At 53.2% G+C, this 25,825-nt stretch overlaps 1 protein-coding gene across 1 annotated transcript in view; it reads right to left on the bottom strand.

The window, feature by feature from the left end:
• TSPAN18 (tetraspanin 18) overlaps positions 1-25,825 on the bottom strand; it is a 200,409-nt gene that overhangs the window by 29,414 nt on the left and 145,170 nt on the right. The window contains exon 4 of the mRNA XM_061152269.1: positions 1,745-1,820. The gene's annotated coding sequence lies outside the window, so the exon portion shown is untranslated. The remainder of the gene's footprint in view (positions 1-1,744; positions 1,821-25,825) is intronic.

Here is a 25,825-nt window from a genome sequence, read left to right as displayed (position 1 = left end):
GGCTCAGCTGGTGGCCTCAAGCAAGTTCTTGTACTGCGTGCATCTGAGTTTCCTCATCTTTAAAATTATACCAAAATAATGCCTTCCTCATAATGGATGGAAAATACAGAGCACAGAGCTTGGTGCAAGGTAGATGGTAACAGCAACAGTGAGTAACATCCGGCTCCCCTTGAGTCTTACTATGTGCCAAGGAACACGCACAACCTCATTTAGTCTTCCTGAAACTCCTGGAGGTAGGTAATGTCAATGCCCTTGTTTCAGGTGAGGGAATTAAGCCTCGGAGGAATCACTTGTCTAAGGTCACACAGCATGGAAATACCCGAGCCAGGATTTGAACCCAGGTCTGTCTTAATCTAGAACCACAACTCTTTTTTTTTTTTTTAATTAAAAGTTAATTTTTATTTATTTGGCTCTAGTTGCAGCATGTGGCATCTTTTATTCATGGCATGCAGACCCTCAGTCGTGGTGTGTGGGATCCTGTTCCCTGACCAGGGATTGAACCCGGGCCCCCTGCATTGGAAACGTGAAGTCCTGGTTACTGGATGACCAGGAAGGTCCCTGGAACCACAGCTCTTAATCCTTGTTTTCAATGAATGCTAATTCCCTTGCCCCATTCACCCATTTTCCTCTAAAATTCAGGCCTGTCTTCACACCTCCTCTGCCCAAGTACTCAGTTATGTCCAACTCTTTTGCGACCCCATGGACTGTAGCCCGCCAGGCTCCTCTGTCCCTGGGACTGTAGCCCGCCAGGCTCCTCTGTCCCTGGGATTCTCCAGGCAAGAACACTGGAGCGGGTTGCCATTTCCTTCTCCAGTCTCCTGCATTGGTCTCCTGTGTTGGTAGGCAGATTCTTTACCACTGCACCACTCATGAGCTCAAATATCACAGGTGCTGGGAAGGCAGTTGAGGTCTGTGGATCCGGCTGCCCTTCCACTCGGGCGCCTGCCCCAGGGTGAGCCTGAGTGGGAGCTGTGGACTTGCGGCCATGGCTCTCATAGTCTCAAGTCTGGTGTGCCTGTCACAGCGCCCCCTGCTCCCGGACACTGAGGCTTCCCTGCTCACAGATGGGTGTTTTATGACTCAATGTGACCCTGGATGCAACGGGCTGTTTCATGTATAACAAAGCCAAAGGTGTTTATGGACTTGAAGGGGAACTATAATGTGACACTTCTGTCTATGTAATAACTGATTTAGAGTCCAGTCCTTGTGTAACTTATGTCACCGTGGAAATGGAAAAACAGGTTTCAAAAGGGAAAGGAGGTGTAGCTAAGTTACAGAGCCAATTAGTGAGGGATCTGGGCCTGGGGAGACCTGTTTCTTAAAGCCTAGGCCAGTGCCCTGCGGCTAGTCTCAATATTTCACTTATTTCTTTTGGTAGCACACACCTTCCCCTGTTAGAATGCATGCTGAGAAAGGCGTGGACTTGTTTTGCTCACTGCCATGTTCTAGTGTCTAGAGCAGTGCCTGGCAGGTGTGGGTACTCAGTTTCTCTGTCTGGATGAAGGAATGAATGGAGAGCAGGAAAAGAGAAGACAGACACAGAGAAAAATAGAGACTCAGTAAGTCAGAGAGATAGGCAAAGTCAGAAAGAGAGAGGAAGATGGAGAAAGACACGGTGAGATTCGGCGAACGAGAGACGGCAGGGGGGGATCCACGAAAGGACAGGCTGAGATCTTCTGGGGAGACGGGGTGGAGTCAGGGATACGGCAGGGGCAGGAAGGGGGTGCGGGGAGCAATTACTGACTTTTCTCCTGGACAGTTCTTCCGACGTCAGCAGGACAGCGTCTCCTGGTCAGTCTCCCTTATTGGGCCAGCTTGTCCTGTAAGAGAAAATACTCAATTACTCTAGAAATAAGGAGCAGCCCCATTCGGGAAGCTGCATGTGAACACCTGCCCGCCCTTCAGACACACATTCAGGGCCTTGCCGATCTGGGCCCATTAGCGCTGATGAAAAGCTCTCGGCACCTGGGGCACTCCAGCTGGGGAGGCCCGCACGCCGCGCCTGCCCTCTGCCCGCATGGCAGCTGCTGGCTGCCCGCGGTGGGGCAGCGTGGGGAACCTCATCTCCAAGAGACTCGCGGTTTCTGGCACGGGCTTCATCACACACTGCTGCATGCGGCTGATGAACCGGGAGGAGGCGTGGGGGCCCATACCCTGGGATGCCACCTGGCTGCTCCCTGGGCATCTGCAGTGATGCCCCAGCAGAGAGAGAGAGCCAGCCAGGCCCTGTAAATCAAATACCCTCCCCAGAAACCCTGACTCCCAGGGGGAGAGAAATTTGACGCTGGAAAGGGTTCCTTAGCTTTGCCTAAGGATTTGCCAGAAGGCCCTTTTAGCCAGCCAGCTCCCAGCAGTGGAAATGAGGGTGTGGTTTCAGCAGTCGCGGGGGCCCATATGGAGACGCCTGGCCGATCACACGAGTGGGGAATTCCGCAGCTGCTCCTGCTCAAACATGGGCTGGAAGACACTGCCAGGGAAAACCGAGGCCGGGGGCACGGGCTGCACGGGCATCCCCATGTGCAGGAAGCGGGGATGTCTGGGCCTCGGGTACCAGTTCAGATTCCTTTCCCATCTCATCAGTGGTTGGGGGGGGGGGGTTGTGGTTGAGCTGTAGACGGAAGATTCCTCTCTGTCCAGCCATCCATTCATCCATATACTAGGTTGGCCATAAGACGTTATGGAAAAACCTGGATGAACTTTCTGGCCAACACAATACATCCCTCCCTCTCTCCATTTATCCCTCCATCCATCCACCCATCCACCCATCTACTCTGCGCTGGGTGCTGTGTTAGGGAACAGAGATGCAAATAAGCATGAACTCACACTTGGGTGGTGGTCGGGGTCGGAGATTGGAGGGGCCAAGGGAAGGGATGTCAATAGGGCTGAGGACCACAGGAAGGGGGACAAACTCTCCCCTGGAGTAACTCCACTGGGGGCAGTTGGGGAGCTTTCAGCTGGGAAGGGGGTGGTGCAGGGGAGTAAGTTTGGAGGGAGTGTAGAGGTGGGGATGGGCAGATGGGAAGGAAGGCAGGAGAAGGGGCCTCCCTCCTGCAAGCTCTCAGAGGCCCTGGAAGCTGGTACTCTGCCCTGAACATAAACACGTGGAAAGTTCTTCAGCCACTTGCCTTGGTATCTGCCGAATGGCTTTGGGCTACACACTTACATGCATGAGCTCATTAGATGCCAAGAACAAGCCTAGGAAGTAGACATACCATCACCCTCATTTTACAATGGAAACTGAGATCTGGAGAAGGAAGCGACTTGTCCAGCATCACACAGCTAGCAAGTTATGGACCAAGAATCCACACCCAGGAGTCAGAATCAAAACTAGCTTTTGTGGAAAGGGCTGTGCATCCACCCATGTAATTATGGTGAATCCTCATGACGGCCTTGGAAGGTGGACTATTGCCCCATTTTATAGAAGGAAGCTGAGCCTTAGAAATTTAAGTGGCAAAGCTGAGTATCCTCCTGAGATTTCTAGGCTCTTTCTCCTAGAAACTTCAGGCAAGATGGTAGAATAGCTGTGTTGGGGCAGGAGTAGGGAAGAGGCTAGAAGCCCAGTCCCATCTGAACAGTGAGGGATCCCCTGAAACTGGCCCTGGGGGTTGTGGGGAAGGGAGGACACTGTCTCTACCAGGTAGGACCCTGCTACCCAGGTGGACATCTGCAGTGAAAAACCCACAGGTCTAGGCGAGGGCCAAGGACATTTGGGCTGGAACTGTCCAAGGGTGGCTTCCTGGGTAAGATGAAGCCAACTTCAGTTCCTTCTTAAAACTCAGGTTTCTGCAGCCTTCGGAAGGGGAGCTCGAGAGTCTAGTTCAGGGACTACATCCCACGCCTGACCCCAGGGCTCAGGGAAGCAGGAGGGGGTCATAGTTTTCTCTTATCCCTGTCCTTCTCCTGCCCCATCCTAGCCTGCATGCCAATATCACCATTCTCTGCCCAGAATCTCAGGTTGGTAGTTGTCCTGGATGTGATGTGACCCACCTTCCTCTGGACACTGAGGCTGGGATGAAGGGCTGGGTGATGCAGAAGCCCCCCCACCCCAGGGGCAGGGAGGAGGTGCTGAACTCCATGTGAATCTCTGACATCTTCTGCCCTCCTCTTTGCCAGGATGCCCCCTCCCCAACTGTTTTTTTGACACAGTGGAGATCTGCCCTAAGGGGAAGCTGGGAAAGGATGGCCTGGGAGATGTCCCCCACGCTCAGCCATCACCAGTGCCTCTGCACAGCCTGGGACGGCCCCTGCCCCGGCCAGCTCCCTGGAGGCCTTCGGAGAGTCACCGCCCTCCCTGAGATGCTAGGTTCTCCCCTGAAAACTGCGATTCTCAACTTTGAAGTCGGAGGTGGTTGTAAGAATTCGTGCAGTGAGGCACATGAAATGAAGTGATATGATGTGAAAGCACTTGAAAAACTGCAAAGCACTGCTCCTATGAGGAGTTATTATTATCAGCACCCTCATATATTGAAAATAGGTGGATGCCCAGACCATGTTCACCAGTTATCAGTGGAGGTGGGCGTGGGGCAGACCACGGACATCTGGCTTGGTCAGGAGGGACATATATATATGTGTGTGTGTGTGTGTGTGTGTCTATCTATATATCTATCTTTCCTCTTAGTGGCCCCAAAGTCAAATTAGTTGCTCCAACTTTGTGATAACTGAACCTCATAATAACTGGTGGTATTGAGCATTTACCATGTATCAGACTCTGCTAAGCATTTCTCCCACATTCTTTTATTTAATCTTCACCTAGGAAATGGGTATCATTGTTAACTCATTTAACAGATGAGCGAACTGAGGCTCAGAGAATATAATTAACTGGCCTGGATTTTAATCACATGTTTCGTAAGACCTGGCCATGAATCAAGCCTAAGTCTGCTAGACTCCAAACCAGAACTTCCGATAAGGTCCATGGACATGGCTAGCCAGAAAGAAGGAGTGCGATGCCTCAGTCTCCAAAGTTTCTAACCCAGTGCTGTCAGCCCAGAGTCAGGCAACCAGGCGAGCGCGTCCCAGGGACCGGCTAGCATCCTCCCCCGTGCTAGCTGCAGGCCTCTGGGGGATGACCTCGTCCTGCCATCCGTGACAGATGGGAGCCCCGAGGCCCAGAGAGGGGCAGACATGGGACGAGGTCACATGGCCCTGCCGGGTTCTCCTTTGCAGGCGCCGGCCTGGGCCAGACAGCTTTATTCATCTTGCCTCTCCCACTGCCCCCAGATGGCCACTCGGTTCCATCTGCACAGAGCAGGCCCAGGAGCGGTTCTTTGATGGAGAAGAACAGCTCAGTTCATAAATCACTGCTTTTATTTTCACCGCCTCTAGCCCCCACCCCGGGCGTGCTTTCTGGAGAGAGAGAAAAGAAAGCACATGACACAGACAGGGCAAAACCCCCATCGGAGGAAGCAAAGGTAGACCTGCTTTGGGAGCCAAGAAATGTCTTGTATTCGCTCCTGCCAGGCGAGGGCCCTGTGGTGCAGGGCAGAGCCTCTGGGAGTCCCAGGGGGCCAGCCTCACCTGGGTCTCAACCAGTGCCCTTGCCGCCAACAAGCGAGGCCTGGGCCAGCCTCCTCATCACCTGAGCCTCCATGGCTTCACCTCTGAGATGGGCATTCTCACATCTAACTCCCAGGGTCAGTGCGTGGATTCAAAGAGGTAGTGTCGGTAAAAGCACTTTAGAGTTCCTTCCTTCCTGGGTGTTTATGCCAGCACTGGGCTGGGTTCAAGGCACGGAGGCCAGTGGCTTCCCTCCCGCAAGGACTCCAGTCCACTGAGAATTCATAACCCGGTACTCAGAATAGTTAACAGCCACACTGACCCCGAGCCGGGCAGGAAGGGAAATGAGCACTGACCGCCTTAGAGGGTGACAGGGGGTGCGACAGGGGCAGCCTAGAAGCCTGGGGGGCCTGAGTGAGGGGAGGACACACATTTTTGTTGGCAGGGACCAGCATTTTTGAGCCTCAGTGATGCTGCAGGGCATTGCGTTCTGGGCATTTTCCTATAATGACCTTACTTGATCCTCCAAAGAGATCTGCAAATTAGATGAATTGCCATTGTTCCCTTTCACAGAAGAGGAAACTAAGGCCCCAAGGGGCTCAAAAAGCCCTTAGAGCCAGAACTGACCCCAGTCTGCCTGACTCTAGGACCCATGTTTTCCTTCTTCAGGACATGGGACTGAGGCTTAGAAAAATCAAACAAACAAAAAAAGCAAGGCAGTATTTCCCTGGCAGTCCAATGGTTAAGACTCCGCCCTTCGGGCCACGGGTTTAATCCCTGGTTAGGGAACAAGAGCCCATGTGCTGAGCAGTCTGGCCAAAAAAGAAAAAAGAAGTAAGGACTTGGGGCTGAGACTTGCGGGAACAGCGACGATGCTTGTCGTCAGGTTCCAAGCCGAGGGGGGAGGAACGTATCTGCTCGCTGGCGGTGCTTGCTGCGCTTCATCTCAAGACAGACGGTCTCATAAACAAGCGATTGGCCCCCAATCCTGGCGTGCCTGATGAATGGCACAGACGTGGGGACATGGACACAGCTGATGGGGGATAACATCTAATTAGGCTCCTGGAGGCAGAGCCTGTGGTAGATGCAGCAGATCCTAAGTGACAGCCTTCCCCGGGCCCGCACTCACTGAATCTTGCATGTCAAGGAAGCAGAGTGGCTGCAGCATCTTGGAGAGCACAGTCTCTGATCCGGGAGCTGAACCAGCTCTGGGCACTGCATGTTCCTGCCACGGGCCCTCGCCTCTGCCATCGGAGGATCTTCAGGGAAGGACGCCTTAGTGAGGTCTGACTCCAACTTTCTCTTTTCACACTGGGGGATGCTGAGGCCCAGAGAAGGGCAGGGTCTGGTCCAAAGGCACACAGCAGGGTCAGAACTAGGAACTCCTGATTTTAAGCCCTGTGCTCTGCCCACCTGGGGCTTCCCAGGTGGCGCTAGTGGTAAAGAAGCCGCCTGCTGATGCAAGAAATGTAAGAGACGCGGTTCAGTCCCTGGATCAGGAAGATTCCCTGGAGAAGGAAATGGCAACTCACTCCAGTATTCTTGGCTGGAGAATCCCACAGACTGGCAGGCTGCAGTCCATGGGGTCGCAAAGAGTCAGACACGACTGAAGATACTTAGTAGCACTCACACTCTTCCCACCACTCAAGGCAGCCTCCTGAGACTAACATCTTAATTTATTTTGACTTTGGAGAGCATTTTACACACATTATTTCTCAATCACCCAGGAGATAGGCACTCCTGCTTTATAAAAGAGGAAACTGAGGCTCGGAGAGATGAGACCCCTGGCCTAAGGTTGGAGAAATTGCTGGGCAACAAAGCAGGATTCCTGTCCTTCTGCCCTGGTCATCCTCCAGAGGTGTGGCCTGGGGACTTTGGGTAGTCAGTCCCCAGAGTGACCCTTGCTACAATCCTTGTCCCCTGCCCCACGGACCTGAACTGGACTCAGAACCACAGAAGGTGCTCGTCTATGACAGTTCCTGGGACGGGGCATTGGCTCCATCTTTCTGCCTTTGCCCTTGAGACGACCCATGTGCAAAGGCCTCTGGGAAGGCCCTGCACCCTCCACCAAAGGCTGGTAGCCAGCTTGGCTGCTTTCATGGAATTCAGAGAGCATCTACCCCAGGGCCCGGCCTGGATGGGCAAAGAACAAACTCTCTCCCAGACAAACATTATTCTTGTGGTAATTTACATCAGAAAACACCTTCTTTCATTCATTCTTCCTTTAGTGAGCACTACAGGTCTTTGGCAGAGAAGGCAATGGCACCCACTCCAGTACTCTTGCCTGGAAAATCCCATGGACAGAGGAGCCTGGTAGGTTGCAGTCCATGGGGTTGCTACGAGTCGGACACAACTGAGCGACTTCACTTTCACTTTTCACTTTTATGCACTGGAGAAGGAAATGGCAACCCACTCCAGTGTTCTTGCCTGGAGAATCCCGGGGACAGGGGAGCCTGGTGGGCTGCCGTCTATGGGGTCGCACAGAGGCGGCCACGACTGAAGTGACTTAGCAGCAGCAGCAGGTCTTTGGGGGTAAACCTACAGCCCTGTGGGACGAGGTGCTGGGAAGTATCATTGTGACCCCAGGTCTGGCAGCCTTCTTCCCCATGTGGGTTCTCCCTGCCCAGCCTGGTTCAAGGGTGGCTTCTGGTTACACCTCTTGAGTCTCCTTATTCTCCAGGGCATCTCCTAGAAGCTTGTGTTAAACTTTATGCTACCCAGAGCTTGCATCTAGTGAACTCTTACTGTGTATCTATCTGGCCTCGAACTAACAGCATACAGATCCTCTCAAGGGTCCTAGGAGGTGGCTCTGCTCCCCCACTGACCTGTGATTGAACTGGGCTCAGAGACAGTGAGCGGCCTCCCCTAGGGATTCCCCCGGCCTGATCCGAAAGTTAAGCTCCTTTCCCCCACCCCTACGTAAAATAAGATACATGGGATTAAACCAATTATATTAAATAATGTTATCGAAATATTTTCAAAATGTTTGTAATACACAAATACTTCTTTATTAACTCTTTAAATTCAAGATCTAGTGATAGATTTGATGGCTCTTGTAATTTCAAAAGATCTGCCACAGTTTGGGGGCGATGTGAAAATATCCACTTCCACCCATCGATGGCAATATTACAAGTACAGCTAACAATACTACAGCTTGTTGCCTGTGCTCACAGAGGACGAGATGGTCGGATGGCGTCACCGACTCAATGGACGTGAGTTTGAGCAAACTCCGGGAGACAGTGAAGGACAGGGAAGCCTGGTGTGCTGCAGCCCATGGGGTCACAAAGAGCTGGACATGACTTAGCGACTGAACAACAACAGGAGTAAGAGGATATGCTCGAGGTCAGGTAAATGTTAGTCAAAGTAAAGAGAGAATTTTTCCCCCCAAGCTTGCCAATTTCTTGAGTTCCGTGTGATCTGTGGACCCTGGGATGGGAACTCTTGCCTTAGACATAGATCATCCCTGATGGTGACGCCCTCCCCGTCTGTAGCTCATTAATCCACTTTGTTACTTCTGATCTCCATCCCCCCCACGCCCCACCCCCACCCCCAGACAGAGGATGCCCTCTCCCCTCAGCCCTGCCCCCAGCAGAGGGGCAGCAAGTTTATAGCAGGAGCAGATGGGACCACAGGGGCAGGGGGTGGGATGGAAGGATCAGAATCCTGTAGCTGAATGTGGCCGCCTTCCCGCCCAGGGCAGACCCAGCCAGCTGGGGTGGAGGGGGCGGCCAGGGAGCCAGCCTGTCTGAGAAGCCCCTGGGGAATTTGTTAATAAGCCCTCGAACTTCCAGGCTCCAGCCCTGAGATTTGGATTCTGTGGGCTCCAGGAGGGGCCTCGCCTAGGCCTTTCCTTTGGATCCATCCCTGGAGGGGTCTACACTGTGGGGTTCAAAGACCTCAAGGTGAGATCCCCCCCAGCCGAGGTCTATCCAGGATGCTGGGGCCCCAGGCTGGCTGAAAATCATGCTCCCCAAATCTAGAAAGGTATCGGTGCAACCAGCCAATGGCTGTCTGCCGGTTCAATGCCCAGCGTCCCTCCTCCATCACCATGGGCAGCCGCAGCCCAGGTTCCCTGACCTAACCCAGCATCCAGCACGTGGCTCCTGGCCTCCTCTGGGCCTCCCACTCGCCCACCCTCCCCTTCACGGAGAAGCAGGCAAGGATTCCGCACCACTGGCCTCTGACTGGGACGAGCCAGCACGTGTCTGGAGCTTCTGGAGCAGAGATGTTAATTCTCTGGAAATCCTCCTGTCTTTGGAGAGAGCCTGGGGCTGGGGTGGGAGGCAGCAGTGGGGTTTAAGAGGGGAGAAAATACAGGAAAGCAGGTGCTTTGAGGACTAGAGAGCAGAGTCCATGTGGAAGTCACATGAACTAGAAGGGCTGGCCTCATCCCCTCAGGCTTACTTCCTAAAAGGGCATCACAGGATGAGGTGGGGTGGGGAATGGGCCATCTTTATGGGTGGCTGGTGCCTCCATGCCAGCTGGAAAGGGGGCTGCCCCGGAAAGTGACTCAGAGTCACCCTCATCCCACAGCCGAGGAGACTGGCATCCAGAGGGGAAGGGACTTGCCCGAGGACACACGGCAGAGTCACGGCTGGAGGCACAGCCCCGGCTCCCAGCCTGGGTGCTCCCTGCCGTATGCTGGGGGCCGGTCTCAAAATGCATCCCAGACAACTCCCAGGCAGACTCACACTGGGATAGGAGGGGACAGGGGACACTGGACGTGTCCTCAGAATTTACCACTGCTGGCAGACCTTCCCATCAGGTATAAGCCTTTGGTGGCCAGGACTGTGTCTCCCACTTCCTTGGAGTCCCCTTAGCGCAAACAGGGGTGGTGGTTGTTCAGTCGCTAAGTCGTATCTGATTCTTTGCGACCCCATGGACCATACCTTGCCCGGCTCCTCTGTCCATAAGATTTCCCAGGTAAGAATACTGGAGTGAGCTGCCTCTTCCTCCTCCGGGGAGCTTCCTGACCCCGGGATTGAACCTGCTTCTCCTGCATTGGCAGGCAGATTCTTTACCGCTGAGCCACCAGGGAAGCCCCGGGATGGAATATCATCAATATAATGACTGCTCCTGCTTCACGTGGGCCAGGAGCCGTGCTGAACAATGTCCCAACATCATCTGAAATGAGTGAATTATCCCCAGCAGCACACGGAGGCCCAGAGAAGGTAAGGTTCCCACGGTGGTCTAGCTGGAGAGGCAGAACTGGGGTGCAGACCCCAATCCAGACAACACGCACACAAGGTGGAAACAAGTCAAGAGAACAAGCTGGCAGGCGTGAGGCCTGGATTCAAGTCCAGACTCTGGAAAACCGGGGAGAATCCTGCCCTGTCTCTGACCCTCCAGTCCTCTGGCTGATTCCCACGACGACGGTCTCTGTAAGTCTCAGTGGGGCACCGGAGCCCCCAGCCCGCCCTCCCTCTGACAGTTCTCCCTTCCCACATTTCATCCCCCTTCGGGCTAGAGCAGCGGGAGACCCTTTGAAAGACTTGGTAATCCATCCCAAAATATGCAGGACTGTTGCTGGGGCAACCTGGCTGCCGCACAGCCCGGATTTAAATATTTAATGGCTTCTCGGGTATTAAGGGGTCCTGGGAACTGGGCGGGAAAGGGCACAGGTCTGAGCTGGGGTAAGGGGGTGGGGGAGCCCTGGCAGCTCCTGCACCCCCACCACAGGGGTCTTTGAAAAGACCCTGATGCTGGGAAAGATTGAAGGTGGGAGAAAGGGACGACAGAGGATGAGATGATTGGATGGCATCACCGACTGAGTTTGGGTAAACTCTGGGAGTTGGAGATGGACAGGGAGGCCTGGCGTGCTGCAGTCCATGGGCTCGCAGAGAGTCAGACACGACTGAGCGACTGAACTGAACCGGTGTCTGATGGGATAAGACAGAAGCCCAGGCAGCTGTAAGCAGGTGGAGGGGAGCAGGTAATGGAAGGGGAGGGACTCCCAGGGGACGCTGTCTGTCACAGGTAGATTTTTTTTTGTTCTTAAGTGCTGCAGTGCAGTGGACGCCGTGTTAAAGTCTTACATTCTCTCCTTTGAGCCTCACTATAATCCTATGAGGCAGGTATGTTATCAGTCCCAACTTACAACTGAGAACGGGGATCAGAGAGGTGACGTGACTCACCCAAGGCCACACAGCTGCTGAGAGGCACCCTGGAACCCGAGGCCAGGTGGCTCCACAGCCACTGCTCTTTCTGCTACCTCTGTCGGGAGCCAGGCTGGAAATCCTGCTGAAAGCTAATGCCTGTAACAGGAGGGGCGTATATAAAGCCCTTTCTATAGTCTGGGCACTGTGCTAAGGACTTTACAGGCTTGAATGCACTCAGCCTTCACAACAGCCCTGTGAGGGAGGTGTTATTGCCCCCATTGTACAGATGTGGAAACTGAGGGCTTGAGAGGGGCGGTCAGACCCCAAGATCACAGGGACATGGGGAAGCCTGTATTCCGGCCTCAGCGGGACACTCCGGAGCCGGCGTCCTTCATCTAGTTCTTAGCCCAAATTTAGAATGTTGTATGACAAAAACAACAACAAATAAATAAAAATCAAATTCAAAATCCCTTTTCACCCTGATGCTTTGTCCATGTCCTCCCAAGATGGATAGCATGGCAGGAGGAAATTCTTCCAACCATTCAGTAATGAAGATGAGTCACCTTGAGGTTTTTTGGCTTCAGTAACTTACTCTACACATAAAACATGGGCACATAGACAACAATGTAGACATAGCCTTGGAGACACACAGACACACGCTAAGACAAAATTATAAGACACAGACCCATAGACTAATGTGGGTACACACATAGGTACAAACACAGGCACATACACACACAGAGATGTGGACTCTGATCACTTTCCTCCTGATTGAATTAACTATGTGTCAGGAGAGGGAAAAGACATCCAAAATCATTTGGCCAATGCCTCTGCCAACCTCAAGACTATTTTAAACAGCCAAACTGGTCTGATCTTATTTTTAAAGCTCTTCAGGAAGGAGGACAAATCCCATAACCTCATTCTGATGTCTCCTCCTTAAGTAGGGAAGTTCTCCTGACATCTAACCAAATTCCTGCTTTAGATGGTAAAGAATCTGCTGGCAAATGCAAGAGACCCAGGTTTGATCCCTGGGGAAGATCCTCTGGAGGAGGAAATGGCAACCCACTCCAGTATTCTTGCCTGGAGAATTCCATGGACAGAGGTGCCTGGCAGGCTACAGTCCGCAGGATTGCAAAGAGTTGGACACGACTGAGCGACTAACACTTTTCGCTTTTACATTAATCACAATGCAACTTTTCCCATCAATACTCTGCTTTACAGCTCCCAAAGCCCTCCTGTATTTATGTTCTTGCTTAACCCTCACAGCCGTCCAGCGAGGCAAAAGCAGAGCAGAGATGACTGTAGTATTTTATGGTGAGTGTGGCCCAGAGAAGTTAAGGAGCTTGCTGGAGATTACACAGTCCCTATTGAAGCTGGGCTGCAGCCCAGATGTAGGCTGCTGATTTCACGGCTCCTCGAACTATACCAAGTGCTGTCAATGTCCCACCATTTTTGCTTTGTCTTCTCATCTCAGCCTCTGAGCTTCCTTGGATCTCAGCCTGTCAGTGAGGGGTCCACAGGGCACCTGGCTCACCTCCCTCTTGCCTGAGTGATGCCCATGTACAGCGTAGGGGTGGGGGCCTCTCAAAGTTGGGTGATCCCAACAAGCTCCTCCACCCAGAGGCAAACGGCATGCTCCCGCCCGAGACAGCGATCTTCCTGTGCTGAGGGCGGGCTGGTGAAGCTGCCCGCTCCTCCTCTGAGCATCCTTCATCCCATGGAAGGCTCCTCCAACTCCCCAGGGACCCGGAGCTGTCACCGGAGATGGAGCCAAGCCCCACCCAAGCCTCACACCCACCAGGCCCACTGCCCCACTTACAGTCACTCGGTAGTAAATATTAGAGACACCCGGTCTTCCCAGGCCAACTGCAACGATTCCAGTCATCTGGCCTGATTTAGGGAGGGCCACAACCCCTTCCCATTAGAGGAATGACTACAGGTATTTGGAGTTCAAGTTATGGAGGGAAAGCAATGGGAAAGGAGAGGGATCATGACAGAGTCCTGGCTGGCTTGAGAAGATCCGGAGAGGAAATGAATCAAGGGAAGACGGGGCTGGGGCCTGAGAAGAGGAGGAGGCAGGAGTCAGAGAGACCTGCATTCTTTCCTCCCCATAAAAAATCATCCCAGCTGTGCCTAGGAGCCCTGAAGGAAGAGGCAGGCAGCGTGGGGCTGGGCTTAGATGGAGACAGGCGTGGGGCTCAGGCAGATCTACAGCTCCAGAGGAGGTAAGGATAAAAAGTCCAGGGTTCTGGAATCAAATCCCGTTTGGGATTTCAGGGCCACCAGCTAGCTCTGTGGCTGGACCAGTCCCCTCTCACTTTGTCTCAGGTCCTGGGTACCAGGCTTCCCTCTGTCTCTCCATCTCGAGTCCCATCTCTCTGCTCTGTCTGTGCTCTCTCCCTTCTCTGAACGCATAAGCGCGCGCACACACACACACACACACACAGACTGTGACCACTTCCTGCAGGGGTGGAAGGCTACCTGCTGATGGTGGCTAGATCCCTTTCCTCTTAAAGCCCACCTCCTTGGGGACCTGGACGGAAATCCCCTAGCCCTGCCCTGGGACCGTGACCCCCAGCGGGTGGCAGCCACGTTTAATTGAGAGGCTCTGCACGTGTAAGCCTGCTTGCCCAAGGCAGCCTGTGGACTGCCGGGGCCCTGCTGGGAGCGGGGAGCCTGGGGAGCCTCCTTGCTGGGAAAAGGAAGAACGTGGCAGGTGTTTCATTTCCCCCCAGCTGCCCACTAATTAAGGAAGAGGAAGACTCAGAGAGTTCAGGGGGCAAGCTGGGGTTTCCCAGAGACCCTGTGGGGGTGAGGAGGGGGTGGGGGTACAGAACAGGCTATAGGACGAGGCTGTCCTGGGCTGCCCTCTGAGCCTACCCCTAGGTGCTCATGTGACCTTGAACAAGCACCTCTGAGCCCCTCGAAGGTGACTTCAGGGCCCCGAGGGCCCAGACCACTTGTGCAGACCTGGGTCACGTCCAGACAGACATAGGCAGCAGGGCTATGCCGGGAGATAAGGGACGTGTTGGTGAGATGGTTCTGCATTTTGTCTCAGGCCATTACTCCACCAATTGCCCCTTCCTGGGTGTAATTCTGAACAGTAGATGTTATTGGAGAAGAAACTCTGTGGGGAAGTGGATCTTCTGTACGTGAGTGCACAGTCCCTCAGTCATGTCCGACTCTTTTGTGACCCATGGACCGTAGCCCGCCAGGCTCCTCTGTCCATGGAGTTCTCCGGGCGAGAATACTGGAGTGGGCCGCCATGCCCTCCTCCAGGGGATCCTCCCAACCCAGGGAACAAACCTGACCCTCTTATGTCTCCTGTGTTGGCAGGCGGGTTTTTCTGTAGAGGCTTCATATTGGACTTTCCAAGGTCAGTGTTCCCATAGGAGGCAAGGAAAATCTAGATCCATAAACCAGGTGAAGCAACAGGGAGGGGATAAACCACCTCCAAGCTCCACCCTGGGGCAACTAGTGCCTCCCGGCGAATTGGGATGAAGGAAATATGGAGGTGCTTAGAACAGGGCCTGGTACAGAGTGGAGCCTCAGGGAAGGCCCACACACATTGTCTGGCGCTGGGTGGAGAATACAGATGTTCACAAACGTCCCAATGAAGCTTTCTGACACCTTGCGACTATCCTTAGTTCATGGAGGAGGAGACTAGGATGAAGTCCCTGAAGGATTAGAGAGCAGTGGGAGAGAGGGTTAGGGCTGAACTGTGTGAGTTCTAAAGCCCAGGCCTATGCCTTTCTCTCTGCTGCTTTTCCATTACTTCACACCCTTTTAAGGTCAAGTGTCCCTTCAAAATATGGATTTAGAGGTCCTTTGTTCAACTTCATCAGTGGTACCCAAAGAGGTCCTTTCTTCCCAGGTTATCTTGTCCCCATCACGAGGTTACATCTGCCCAGCTGCTTCCGGAAGGGACTGGCCCTCAGGGGCAGCAGTGGCAGAGGTCCAGAGGGTGGCAGGGGTCTGAGAAGCCAGGGCCTGGGAAGGAGGGACCCTGCCCTCAGCTGTGGAACCAGTTCACCAGGAGAGAAAGAATAACGACGTGTTGCACGTCCACAGAGCTGCATGGGCCAGACACGGTTCTCACTGGCTTCCGTAGATGCTTTTATTGTCCCCAGTTTTCAGCTGTGACAACCAAGGCTCAGAGAAGTTAAGCCACTTGCTTGAGGATGCACAGTGAGAAAGCAGCAGGGCTGACTCCAGAGTCTGGGCTTGTAACAAAGGCCTGACGCTGCCCCTCTCCCATCTGTAATAGCAGGGGGACCCCAGGCCTGCTGCAGAAAGACTGACAGCCAGAGCCTTCAGCCTGCAGGCCTGGCCCTGAAGGGCCACTGGGCAAATGTGGGACCTGCGGTCTGCTGCCCTCACATGGGGAGGAATGGTGTCCTGGTGGATGGGGTCTCAGGGAGGACTCCATCACTTTCCCATCTTAGAGACTGTCAAGCCTTGAGGGGGCCCCCGAGGTCCTAGAGTCCGTCCTTTTCATGCTCTGCAGACCTGCCCCACCCCCGTCACACAGCACGTCCTGTAGAGCCTCAGCATTACGGGTTAGTCTTCAGGTTGTTTCACCCTCTGCCGTTCCCTTCCCAGGTCACCTGTGACTGGCTGCTGAGTCTCAGAGGGGACACCCAGGCTGACACCCCACTCCCAAAGGGTCTCAGGGAATGACTACTTGCCATGTTCCATGCGCTTTGATTGCCCTCTCGTTTGATCCTCACATCACTATTAGTGTCCTCATTTACAGATGAGGAGATGGGATCCCTTCCCCAGGGTCACAGAGGTTGGAGGAAGAGACGCTCTGGGCCTCTGCCCTGGGGCCACTGGCAGGGAGGAAGGGTCTCTGATTACCCACATGCTCAGCAGAGGACAGCTTCCAAAGCTCTGCCCATGGGACCTGGAGCCTGAGGCTGCCCGGCTGCCCCACTGCCTGGAGTCCAAGCCGTCCATCTCGGAGTTCATTTGGAGGAAGGGGACAGGGCTTATGAAGCTGCACCGCGATGGCCGTCTTGGGGGCACTTCTGGTGCATACGGCATTGGGGTGCCTTGGGTTGGCCTGGATTTTTTGGGGGTTTGGCCTTTTGATCACACAGCTTGTCAGAGATGGAGCCTCAGAGGCCCAGGGAGGAGGCAGAGATCTAAGGCAGGCATCATCACCTCTCACCAAACCGGAGGGCCTGCCATGCATCCCTGCCCAGGGACAACATGTCCCCGAGTTTCCAGGGGACAAAGGGACACTTTATCCTTCCCCCTGCCATTCTGGCCTCCATGTACTAATCGTAGGGGACCAGAAGCAACCAGCACTGGTGAAGGAATCCTCTACCCCTGGGCCATTTATTGGGTTAGTCAAAAAGTGTGTTCAGGTTTTTCTTAACATTATGCAAAACACTCGAAAGAACTTTTTGGCCAGCCCGATACTTACCCCATCCCATCCTCACAACAGCTTACAAGCTCCCCCCCCCCCAGCTCATCTTAGGCTACCCCCTCCTCCCTCACCCCACTCCAGTCAGCTCCAGTCACCCCACTCTCTTCTACATGGTAAGCACACACCTGCTTCAGGGCCTTTGCACACGCTGGTCCTTCTGCCTCGGAATCTCCTGCCGATATTCTACACATTGTATTCCCTCACTTCATTCAGGTCTCTGATCAAATTCTGCAAGGAGATCTTCCCCAACCACTCCCAACTCTGCTCCCCAACAACCTAAAATAGTCCCTCTCCCCAGTCACCATCACTGACTCAATGGACAAGAGTTTAAGCAAACTCCAGGAGACGGTGAAGGACAGGGAAGCCTGGCGTGCTGCAGTCCATGGGGTCGCAAACAGTCGGACGTGACTGAGCAACTGAACAAGAACAGCCAGTCACCATCCATCCCCGTGTTGACACTTATCTCCAACAAAGCTCTCTTTCAGTTATTTGTCTTCTGTCCCTTTCCCTTGAATGCAGGATGGCAGCAACCTTGTTTATCTGGTTCATTGCTGAATCCCAGCCTCTGATACAGTGCCTGCCACAGAAGGAGTGCTCAATGGGCATTTGAAGACGGAAGGAAAAAAGGAAGACAGGCAAGGAGGAATAAATCTCTGTGTGGGCCTCTTTCACACGATTCTGATTTGACTCTTGCTAAAACAGTATTAGAAGATGCAGGACCAGTTACATCATTTGTGAGGCCCAGTAAAAGCGAGGGTGTCTCATTCAAAAGTTATTATGACTTACAAGATGGCAACAGCAGACCATTAAACCAAGTGCAGGGTTCTGGGCCACTGCCCAGGTTGCATGCCTTTGAAGCTGGCCCTGAAGTGGTGTTATAACCATTTCCCTAGAGACAGGAGGATCAGAGAGGTATAGTGATTTGTCCAATATCACACAGCATTGTGCTATGGCTTAGAATCTCACAAACTCTCCCCTCCTCAGTTCTTTCAGAGGCTATGGAAGGAATCGTGTTATCCCCACACACCTGGCAATCAGGGGACCCAGCCCAGAGAAGAAAGTAGGAGAGCAAAATTGCCTATAAATCTCCTATTTCACCTCACATATTCATGTCATATATATATATTTTTTTTCATTCAACAGCAAAGTATATCCACGGATGTTTTAATATAAAGATAAGGTATTATCTTCCGAATCTTTGAGGGCACTGATGTTCCATTAGGATACACAGAGCTAGTCCTGAGACTCTGTGCAGCCCCTGGCTTGGGGAGGAATACCCCAGGTGCTGCAGGTACCCACAGCTCAGCTGAAAAAGCACCATTCTCCGTAGAAGATCCTCGCACAGGTTCAACAGCGCACACTGCACAATACATGTTAGTTTCAGCTCCTCACTCATCGTCTCTCTCCTGCTTGGTCCAGAGGAAACCTCCTCCAGAATGGCCCCAGACCCAGATGGCGAGGAGTTGCGCACAGATCTCATTTTCACAACAGAGAATGGGGGATGGGGTGGTGGGGGGAATCCTCCCTCCTGGGGAAATACGCCTTGACCTGTTAACAGCGAGAGGAGAGCTTATTACCCTGCTCAGCCAGCCAGCTTCACTCGCCGTGCTAATTGGAACGTGTAATGGTTTGTTAATACGGTCTAATCTGGGGAGCCCGGCTCAGCGGGGTCTCTGGGGTGGGGGTATGGCGTGGGGGTGGGGGCTTCTGAGGGTACTGACAAGAAGGGCCGGGAGTGTGACTTTGGTGCCTGCTTTGCAAAATGATGTCTTAATCCAGCATCCAAACCCAGCAGCACAACTTGCAATCTTGGGCTGCTGCAGTTGTGTGTGTGTGTACCTGTGTGCATATGTGTACGTGTGTGTGCACAGTGAATACGATGGCTGGCGGGTGTGTATACTGTGTGTATATTCATGGTGCCAGGTATAGGACTAAGAGGTGGGGGGAGAGAAGAGAACGTAGCTGAATCACACCTAAAGGCAGGACGCAGCCCTCTAGTTTCGACAACGCAAACAAAGACATCTATTTTCCCATGACTAGCTCACCCAGCCCCTATTAACACTAATTAGGAGGACTGGGAATTCCCCATAACTTCATAATTACTGTTAACAGATTTCACAGGGGCCATGAAGGAAATGGAACACTCCATCCTATATTCATAGCTAAGGTGACGATGGTTTCAGGTGGTCACTGCGTTCCCCTGCTCCAGCCACAAGGCTCTGCGATTCCCCCCAGGGACCCCAGGTGCCCAGACTGTCCGATACGATAGGATACTGGAGGTGAGGGTGGGACCAAGGGCTCCGTCATGGACTGTTTTAATTGTGCCAAGTAGATAAGGCACCCTGGGTAAGGTCTCTGGGGAAAATTCTCTGGTGTTGGGAGCAGGGAGAAATGAGGCAGGAGTCCAGGGAAGATGGGCTGCTATTCGGGAAGAGACTTCAAGTTTGGCCTTGGACCTGGAGGTTAAGGAACAAACAGATCAGCCCGCGCTGATGTTGACCCATCACTGCCAGCTCAAGCCACCTGTCCTGGGTACACGGCCCCTCCCCCGGCCCCTGCTGACCCCGTCTTAGCCCCAAGTCCATTAAGATGAACCATATTGCAAAGGTGGCGCTGAAGAGTTGGCAAGACCACAGCAGTGACCTCACAGCGTCATTAGGCCCCCTCCCCAGGCTGCAGCCAGACGGCTTAGGAAACCACAGTTGAGCCATGATGGGGACCTCTCAGCTGCTTGGCGGCGGGACGGCCACTTCTGCCAGCTGACAGAGGCAGGGGCATGCCAGGAGCCCCATTCATGCTCACGAGACCCTCGCCTGGCCTCCCCACCTCGGCCCCGGCGGTCCCGCTGCAGGCCCTGCGCCACGAGGGGTGGTGGGGTCAGGGGCCCGCTCTGTCCCCCTCGCCCGAGTGTCCGCCTGGGCATCCGCCACCCCCCCCCCCACCTCCCCCGGCTGTGATCTTCCCAGCCCCCACGCCCGGGAAACGCTGTCCCTCTGTCCAGCGCTTGGGTTCTGGCTCCAGTTCCAGAAGACAGGTCTTTGTTCTTTCCCTGCCTGCCTAGAATCTGAGATTCTCCATTTATTAGGGAGCTTAAAGACCCCTTATTTAATCATATTAAAAAGGGCTGAAACAGTATCAAACATAAACTGCCTCTTGTTGACTTTTAATTCTTTATATTCAGTGACTTTTTTTTCTTACTAGGAACAGGTATTATTCATCTAATTAAAACAAATCATTGCAAAGGGGCCATTTCCTCCACACTCTGAAGCTGCTGGGTCTTTGTGAGTATTGCAACCTGGGCCTGGAATATCTTTTCTTTCCTTGTCCACCTAGAGAACTTCTTCTCACCCTTCAATGCCCTGCTTGATGGCTCCTCAGCCATGGAGCCTTCCTTGATTTCTCCAGGATTGGCAGAGTTCCCTTCAGTTTTTTTTTTTTTAATTTTATTGAAGTATAGTTAAGTTACAATGTTGTGTTAATTTCTGCAGTACAGCAAAGTCATTCAGTTATACATACATATCTGTTGTTGTTCAGTTGCTCAGGTTTATCACAGGATGTTGAATACAGCTCCCCATGTCATACAGTAGGACCTTGTTGTTTACGCATCCTGTATACATTAGTTTGGCTTTGCTGGTGGCTCAGCTGGTATAGAATCCCCCTGCAATGTGGGAGACCTGGGTTCGATCCCTTGTTAGGAAGATCCCCTGGAGGAGAGAACGGCCATCCACTCCAGTATTCTGGCCCGGAGAATTCCATGGACTGTATAGTCCATGGGGTCGCATAGAGTCGGACACGACTGAGCGACTTTCACTTTCACACATTAGTTTGCATCTGCTAACCTGTTTATTTCTGAGACCCTTGTTTTGGAGATGAGAGGATGAGGCCCAGAGAGGGGCAGGGGTCTCCCCCCAGTCTCACAGCTAGGTCACGGGCGCTGAGGTTACCCCAGGACCCAGAAGGGCTCCTCTAGCCGCAGGGCTGGGGGCGGGAGGGAGGGAGAGCAGTGCAGACCCTGCTCCATTCTCAGTCCCCCGTCCTTCCCCGGAGCCAGAGCCTGCCCCGGCTGAGCCGGCCTTGACCTCCGGCTTTGTTCTCCTCGGGAATGAGCCAGGGTGCTCTTCTGCCTGCCTCCCGGGGCACAAATCAGTGAAGCCCGGGATGAGGAGCAGAGAATGGGCCGGTTGTTGTTCCACAAAGGGGATGGGGGACAGGAAGCACTGGGGCCTCTCCTCCTGCTCTGGACCCTGAGGCTGTGTCTGAAAGGCCACCTCTCCCAGGGCCCCCCTGCCCACCCTGCTCCCGCCCTGGGCCCCTCCCTGGCGCAGTGGCTGGAGGCCAGGCTCACACAAGGCCATGCCTTCATCGCCTTGACTGTGCCTCTCAGCTTTACCGCTGAAAACAGATGGGAGTTCACCTATCTGCGGTTTCTCTTATCAGTGCTAGGTGCTAAGTCACTTAAGTCATGTCTGACTCTTTGGGACCCTATGGACTGTAGCCTGTCAGGCTCCCGTGTCCATGGGATTCTCCAGGCAAGAATACTGGAGTGGGTTGCCATTTCCTCCTCCAGGGGATCTTCCTGACCCAGGGATCAAACCCACATCTCTTACATCTCTTGCATAGGCAGGCGGGTTCTTTACCAGTAGCACCATCTTATTTCTGAAAACAACCTACTGTTTATTAAGCCACTGGGATCCGGGGCCCTGGTGAGGTGTTTTATAGACGCTGTGCCTCATCCTGACCACACTCTGAAGAAGCTATTAGCACTCCCATTTTACGGATGAAAAACTGAGGTTCACGGGAAATGAAGTCACTTCCCTCGGGTCAAGAGTTAGAAAGTAACTGAGCTGGGACTTGAGTCTGGATCTATTTGGGGGTCAGTAAGCCCAACTCCCAAGGTAGTTTCACGGACTGGAGGAGATAATTACACAGGCCAACAGCTCTGCAGATAATAACACACTGAACATTATAGCTTCTTCTCATTTTCTTTTCATAATAAGAGCAAACACTGCAGGGAACAGGCTGTGGAACCCGCCCAGTGGATGGTGGGTGGGGAGGCGAGACATCTGGGGACCTGGCAGGGCACGGCAGACCTCCTGGCGACCCTGGTCCCTCGAAGCCCCAGGGCCCAGACTCGCCCCGAGACAGAGTACTGTTTGAGAGTAAATATTATTTTACCCTCCAGCTTAATCCAGACCAAGCTTATCTTTCCCACTCAAAAGCCCGCAGCCCAGAGAAAGTTAAGCCCTTTGCTGCTCTCCTAATTGCAGGCTTGGAGCTCTGCTTGGGGACGCTGGTTCTCTGGAAAAGCCCGATAAGTGGTCTGGTGTTTGGCTGTGGCATCAGAGAGGCTGGCTCTGGGCTGGGCTGTCTGGCTTTCAGGCCCGCATTGGGCTGGGGGAGCCCGACGGGGGAGAATGTAGGCTGTAGCACGGGAGCTGGTTCCTGGGGCCCCCCTTTTTACCATGGATCCCAGAACCACGGCAGATCTGGCTATGGTGGGGATGGGGAAGTGAATCTTGCCCTTCTGTTTGATGCCAAGTTCCAACTGGCTGGAAAAGCAAAGTGGGTCAGACCCCTTCTCTTCCAGTTACCATGTCTGTTTTCCTTCTGCCAAGAGGAAGACCTCTGAAGTGTGGATAGAACTGGTTCTTGTTCAGACCAGAGGCTCCCACACCCTCCACCAGCAGTTTCTCTAAAAAGGGGCCATTAGAGGGGAGGGGTCCAGTCTACTGGAGGAAGGGAATCCTCAAAGGGTTCAAGGAGCCAGCCTGGGCCCAACCCAGCCAGGTCAACCCACCCAGGCACCAAATGTCCAATTAGTTCTCCAGCTGGTTCTCATCTCACTGTTTTCCTCTTTCTCCCCTGGCTGTTTCTAGAAAGATACCTGGGAAGAGAACTGATTAGTGTCCAGGCTTTGCAATCAAGACAGACTTGGATACAAAGGTTTGCCCTGTTTCCATCAGGACAATTTGGCTGCCTTCTCTGTGCCTCCGTTTGCTTGTCTGTATAATGGGATTACCACACCACCATCTCATGGTGTTGTAGGGAGGACCACATGAGATCACGGGGTACAGCTCTTAGCCCAGTCCCCGACAAAGGCAGCTCTCAGTTGACTCTGCCCAGGATGAAAAAAAGGCAAAGGTACCCAAGACAGTTGACTTTCCTGGGGCCAGATGGGCTCTTCCACTTGAAAACCCCCCTCTTCCCCACACCCGGGATACCTGGCTGCCACCTCTGTTTGGAGGTGGAGGAATTGGGGGTAGAACTGGCCTTGATTGAGGAACTATTGTATGTCCTGCACTGAGCTCTTCCCATCTGCTTTCTACAGATGAGGGAACCGAGGAAATCCCGTGGCATGAAGGAGTTTTCCCCAGAGCGCACGGCGCCTGTGGTGAGGCAGGACCATATTCTCGTGCTTTCATACAGGGCTCTCCCTCACCCACTCGGCTCCTCGAGCCGCCCCCCCCGCCCCCCCGCCGTGAAACAGCGGGGAGTATCAGTCCTACTCTGCAGGCACGAACCTGAGGCTAAGACAAGCCTCCCAGCTGGCCTGGAGCAGTGAGTGGGGCTGGGATGAACCCAGCAGTGCCACCCCCCAGAGGTGGCTCACTTTCAGCTTTCCGGAAGGAAAGAGACCCCAAAGAATCAAGACTCCTTGAATCCCCCAGGCTTCTGGAGGCAGAGGGCTTCTAGCCACATCTCCTTAGATGTTCCAACTGTTTAAGTCTTGTAAAGGGCTTTCTAGGTGTCTGTGGTGTTAAAGAATCCACTTGCCAATGCAGGAGACATAAGAGATATGGGTTTGATCCCTGGGTTGGGAAGATCCCCAGGAGAAGGAAATGGCAACCTATTTCAGTATCCTTGCCTGGAGAATCCCATGGACAGAGGAGCCTGGTGAGCTACAGTCCATAAGGTCGCACAGAGTTGGACTCAGCACAAGTCTTGTAAATGCACATCCAGGTATAGATCGTTCCACGCTGTTTCCTTTTCCCGCCATCAAAGAGTTTGCCTACTATGAGTCTGCATATTCTTCTTTCTGAAAACATAAAGAGTACAGCTAGGGGACCCCAGAGATGACACGCAATCCTTGAGGTTGTCACAGAATCCCCAGGGTTCAAAACATCTGGAACCTGCAGAAGCTCCCGCAGTGATCCTGGGAGTGTCCAGATCCCTGGGTTGTCACACTGCGCTGAGACCACACAGGTCCCTTGAGTGTCAGAGAAGATTGAGGGGCTACCGTATAATTCCCTGAACCAGTACGGAACCTCCAGGTTTCAGCGCGGGACAGGGGATGGGGGGATGCAGCTGGGCTGCTCCAGGACATCTAGGCGATATCAGAGACCCTGGGCCACCAAAGAACCCCTATGCTGTCACAGGACCGCTGGAATATCTTAGTATGGAAATGATCAGTTTATGGCTCCTCCAACAACCCACAACTGCACACTCTCATTCCCAGCTCTGTATTCAGGTTGTGTTCTTTCTGATCTCAGCTTAAATGTTGCTTCTTCCAGGAAGCCCTCCCTGGTGTCTCCCCGGGCCTTGCTAGCTGCCATAGCACAGATGTCATGTGTGAGCTCCATGAGCGCTCCCTGGGTTTGCCCCATTAGAGCTCTCGGCACACAGTGCTGCCACTTCCTGCCCTCGGGTCTGTCTCCTCCACCAGCCTGTGAATTCCCAGAGTGCAGGGACTGAGTTCTCGGCATGCTCAGATTACCCTGAATGAATTTGTTATTATTGTTTAGTTGCTAAGGCAAGCCCGACTCTTTTGCGACCCCACGAACTCCAGCCCACCAGGCTCCTCTGTCCATGGAATTTCCCAGGCAAGAATACTGGAGTGGGTTGCCATTTCCTTCTCCAGGGGATGTTCCCAACCCAGGGATTGAACCTGTGTCTCCTGAACTGGCAGGCAGATTCGTTACCACTGAGCCACCAAGGAAGCTTAATAAACACTATTCAAATAAATAATGGCATCAATGCTATTAACCTCTTGGGCACGTGATGGCTGTGTGACCCGGGGCCAGTCACTTCACCTCTCTGTGCTTCCCTCTCTTCACTGCACAACTGGGATATGAAGAATATCTGTCTCACAAGGCTGACATGAAGCTTACATCCGCTCTATAAAACACTCTGATGGAGCCTGGTACAGAAGCATGATATAAATAGATGCTGGTTTTTTTTTTTAAACTTTTTCATGGTGATAACCACCCACTCCAGTATTCTTGCCTGGAGAATTCCCATAGACAGAGGAGCCTGGCAGGCTGCAGTTCACAGAGTCCCAAAGAGTCGGACGTGACTGGGTGTCTAAGCACAGCACACACAGCACAGTCTGAATTCCCCCAGCGTGACTCTATTAGAGATACAGCCCTTAGGGAGGTGATTGAGGTTAAAGGAGGTCATAAGGGTGGGGCCCTCATCCAACAGGATTAGTGTCTCTAAGAAGAAGAGAAGACCCCAGAGATTCCTCTCTCTCTCTTTCTGGGCACACACAGAGCAAAGGCCATGTGAGGACACAGTGAGAAAGTGGGTGTCTATAAGCCAGGAGGAGAGGCCTCACCTCAAATTAAACTTCCTGGCACCTTGATCTTGGACTTCTTGACTCTCTAGAGCTGTGAGAGAACAGATGTCTTCTGTTTAAGCCCCCAGACTGTTCTGTTTTGTGATGGCAGCTCTAGCTGACTAACAAAATGTAGTGTTCTTCCTAATTTCATTTGATACATGGACAGTGAGGCATGTGAACTTAAGGGTCTTGTCCCAAGGTCATACCTGGTGAGTGGCAAAGCTGGACTATGAACCTAGCATT

Source organism: Dama dama, chromosome 1 (genome assembly GCF_033118175.1).
Source record: "Dama dama isolate Ldn47 chromosome 1, ASM3311817v1, whole genome shotgun sequence".
NCBI lineage: Eukaryota > Metazoa > Chordata > Mammalia > Artiodactyla > Cervidae > Dama > Dama dama.
Note: the sequence above shows the minus strand (reverse complement) of the source record. Positions and strands in the feature narration are given on the sequence as shown.